Raw genomic sequence first — 4,791 nt, 5'->3', positions numbered from 1 at the left:
CTGCTCTGCACACATGGGATCGCCATGATTCAGAGCTGACTAACAACAACTACAGTGCTTCCCTATCTTTTAAGAAATGAATATGTAAATGGATATATAGATGCAGAGTAAATATAGTTGCTTTTTTAAGTTTGAGGGTAACTATTCATCAGCTTCTGATAATGGTTTGCTATGTTAAATTTTGCTGGAGATGTTCTGGATTTTAAACCCTCTGTACATATTCTGGATATTAAACCCTTATCCTTATATAGCATAACAACTATTTTAAAAATAAATGAAATAATCTTTATCAAGATTTGAGGGAAAAACTAACTGGATATGTGACATTTTGAAAAATTTCATCAAACATGTTGAAATATTATATTTCTTACTTTGTTCAAAATGTATACTTTACCCCCAAATTTGGAGCTTTCTGGTCTTGTTTTTCCAGTGGGATGATTATTCTTGTTGTGAGGGTGGACTAAGCCTCATAATTCTTTTGTATCCCATGATGTCTAGATGGTTCCCTGAATAGGTTTTAAATAAAGGCACCACAGCAGGGTGTGGACTGAGTAAAGACAAGGACCTGGGACACAAATAGAAGCAGGTGGGGACTGCTGTCAGCCTGGGGGTTTTAAAACACAAACTCCAAGGCTGCATTGCAGAACAGACTGTGAGCTGTTTAGATATGGCAGCTTGCCAAGGAAGCAAGGGAGGCAGGTTGTGGTTTTAGCGAGGCAGGGCTGTGCATCCATTTCCCACACCGTCCTGATCTCTAGGGTTTACTGTGGTGGGGTTGACAGACCCAGACACAGAAAATAGCACGTCATTGTGATTAGTGCCATGATGAGGGTGGCAAAGTGTGCTCTAGAAACCCTGAAAAGGGGGTCAAGGAAGACTTTCTGGACCCCAAAAGGCCAAATTGCAGATACACCAAGTTTGTACCCATTTTTTCCCTTTCACCTTCACATGACTGCCTCCTTCTTGTCATTTCTGGTCTCACAGCTCAATGTCACCTCTTCAGGAAGGCCTTCCCTGACCACCGTATGGGAAGTGGACCCTCAGTCACTCCCAGTTTTATTATCTTCATAGCACCTCTCAGTAGCTAGTCTTGTTTACATACCTGTCTACTTGCTCGTTGCCCATTGCTCTCCTCCAGAGCGTGAGCTCATGAGAACAGAGACCTTTTCCATCTTGTTCCCTGCTGTGTCCCCTGTGCCCTGGGCCCATAGTGAATACCCAACATTTGCTGAGTGAAGAGATTTGCCAATGGATGAGGGCAGAGTTGAAGTGTGAGGAGGGGAGGGCATCTCCAGAATGCACTGGGGAGGTCAAGGCAAATAAGGATTGAAGAGGGGCCTATGGCTTTGGCACCAAGGTGGGGGATGGAGGATGGGGAATCAGAAGGCAGACGAGGGTTGGGGTGGCCTGACTTGCAAATGGTAGGAGAGGAAATCTAGACAACCCTCTGGAGAAGTCTCAGAAAGGGAGGAGAGATGTGGGGTGGAAACTAGAGGGGAAACTCAGTCAGTGGAGGAGTATTTTATTTTTTATTTTTATTGTGGTGAAATATATACAATAAAACATTTGCCATTTCAGGATCTCGGACAGAGCTGGAGAAAAATGTAGAACAAAATTCAAACTCACAAAAAAAGACCAGACTTACTGGTCTGACAGAGACTGGAGAAACTCTGAGATTATGGCCCCCGGACACCCTTTTAACTCAGTACTGAAGTCACTCCTGAGGTTCGCCCTTCAGCTAAGGATTAAAACCTACTGCCGTCGAGTTGATTCTGACTCATTGCAACCCTATAAACAAACAGTAATACACATAGTTCAACCATGTATACGAGACAAAATGGCACACCAGCCTAGGGGCAAGGACGAGAAGGCAGGAGGGGCAGGAAAGCTGGACGAATGGAAATGGGGAACCCAAGGTCAAGAAAGGGAGAGCGTTGACATGATGCGGAGTTGGCAACCAATTTCACAAAACAATATGTGTATTAATTATTTAATGATAACCTAATTTGCTCTGTAAACCTTCATCTAAAGCACAATTTTAAAAAATTACCATTTTAATCATTTTTATGTGTATAATTCAGTGACATTAATTACATTCACCATGTGCGACCATCACCACTATCCACTCCGAAATTTTTTCATCACCTTGAACAAAAAGCTCTATATCCCTGAAGCAACACACCCTCATCTCCCCCTCCCACCCACCCCGGTAACTACTAGTAAATACTTGTCTCTATGCATTTGCTGATTCTGGATATTTCATATAAGTGGGATCATACAATATTTGTCCTTCGGTCTGACTTCTTTCACTCAGCATAATGTTTTCAAGGTTCATCCATGTCGTAGAGTGCATCAGAACTTCATGTCTCTTTATGACTCATATTCCATTGTATGGATATACCGTATTTTACTTATCCATTCATCTGTTAATGGACATTTGGGTTGTTTCTATCTTTTGGCAATTGTGAATAATGCTGCAATGAACATTCGTGTACATGTATCTGTCTGAATTCCAGCTTTCTTTTGGGCATATACCTAGAGTGGAATTGCTGGGTCATAAGGTACTATGTTTAACTTTTTAAGGAACCACCTCAGCAATGGATGAGGTTTCCAATTTCTTCACATCCTTGCCAACACATGTTATTTTCCGTTCATTTTTAAATCATAGCCATCCTAGTGGGGTTAAGTGGTATCTCATTGTGGTTTTGATTTTTATTTCCCTAATGACTAATGATGTTGAGCATCTTTTCATCTAGTTATTGGCCATTTGTATGTATTTTTTGGTGAAATGTCTACTCAAGTCCTTTGCCTATTTTGCCAATTGAGTTGTTTGTGTTTTGTTGTTGAGTTGTAGGAGTTCTTGACATACTCAGGATATTAAACCCTTATCCACTATAGGGTTCCCAAGCATTTTCTCCCTATCTATAGATTGTCTCACTTTGTTGATAAAGTCCTTTGATGCACAAAAGTTTTTCATTTTGATGAGGTCCAACTTGTCTATTTTGTCTTTTGTTGGTCATGCTTTTGGTGTCATATCCAGGAGGCCATTGTAGAAAACTAGGTCTCAAAGCACTACTCCTATGTTTTGTTCTAGAATTTTATGGTTTTAGTTGTTACATTTAGGTCGTTAATCTATTTTTAAGCTAATTTTCATATACAGTGTGGGTAGGTATCCAACATCTTTCTTTTGCTTGTGGAGATCCAGTTGTCTCAGCACCATTTATTGACGAGACTATTCTTTCCCCATTGGATGGACTTAGCACCCTTGTTCAAAATCAATTGACCATAGATGTATGGGCTTCTATCAGTATTTTTAATAGGAAGGAGACAAGAATGTTTTTAGATTGGGGTTGGAAGCCAACAAAGACCAAGGAAAGAGAGGGACACCTAGAGCAAGGTCCTTGGGGAGGCAGGAGGGAAGGGGACCACAGAGCCCTGGTGGAAGCATTTGTCTCTGACTGCCAGAAGGTGCCTGCTTCATTGAGTCTTGAGTGGGTGCCAGTTACATATGCTTATTGTGTGGAGGTGGGGTGGGGTGGTAGGTAGTGATGGTCTGAATCGTCCCTGTCACTGGGCCAGCTGCTGTTAGGGGTGGGGAGAAATGGGAGGTAGTTGAGTAGGTTGAGCAATGAATGTAGCTAGGGAGAGAAGTAGTTGAGGCCAGAAGGGGCTGGTAGTGCAGGAGAAGAGGAAGATAACCAGGGACTGGAGGGAGAAGAATACATAGCATGACTGTGAGAGTGTGACAAGGTGGGAAGGACAGCAGGGTCTGGTCTGGGAGTGGGGCATCTGATTTTCAGATTTCAGAGATGGGGCAGTTCTGAGGGACGACACAGCCTAGGGTGTGGCCATGTGTGCTGGTGGCCGAGGTGGACTGGAAATGAGGCGGTCAAGGAACTGAGTGGTCATGTGCTACATGTGTCTCCCAGAAGGTCAGCAGGGCTTAGGGTAGAGAGGGAAATGAGTTTTAGGGAATGAGGGAAAATGACCACAACTGGGAGGCAGAGAAGGTATGTGAGGCTCAGAAGGCAGGGTGGCTACACCAAGGCTAGCCAAGGGGAGGAAGATGACCACAACTGTCCTGAGGGTTAAGGGAGGGGGGGCAAGTTTAGTGAAGGCAGGAGGTAGAGGGCAGGAGGTTCCTTGAGGAGACTCCTGAGAGCTTAAGGGTAGGGGAACCGGAAACCAGAGTCAGGGCGGGGGCCAAGGGAGGACAGATGGCTGGTGTTTGGGGCGGAGGCAGGCCTGGGATGTGAAGCTGGAGTTGGCCAGCCGCCAGACTCCCAGGGGGCCCCTGCTGAGAGTCTGGGGGCGCTGGTGTAGGCGAGGCCACAGAGCCCCCTGCCTGTGGGTCAAACACTGGGCTCTCCTCCAGGCAAACATTCACTTGGAAAATAGCCCCAAAATGAGGAATTACGGGGCCTCGCCTCGCGTTGGTAACCGCTACCCATCCAGTGGAGGGCACAGGCCTAGGTCCAGAGTTGGCTTCGGAGCGGAAACTACCTCGAGACCCCTGCTGCTCAACTGAGTGACCCTAGGACCCTTGGGAAACCTCCATGTGCCTTTCCCTAGGAGGGGCTGGCCTGCCTGGTCACTGAGAACACACCGAGGGGTGCCTCAGTTCAGGGACAAAGCAGAAATTCCGGAAATCTTGGGGGACCTCTGCGGGGCCAGATCAGGAGGGCCCAGCCCGTCTCCGCCGCCAGAGGGCTCACTCGGCCCGGCGGGCGATCGGGCGTCCGTCTGGGGGGCGCTGTCGTTGTCCTGTCCTGGGCCCGGCCCCGCGCGCGG

The sequence above is a fragment of the Trichechus manatus genome, unplaced genomic scaffold (assembly GCF_000243295.1).
Source record: "Trichechus manatus latirostris isolate Lorelei unplaced genomic scaffold, TriManLat1.0 scaffold00186, whole genome shotgun sequence".
Taxonomy (NCBI): domain Eukaryota; kingdom Metazoa; phylum Chordata; class Mammalia; order Sirenia; family Trichechidae; genus Trichechus; species Trichechus manatus.
Note: the sequence above shows the minus strand (reverse complement) of the source record.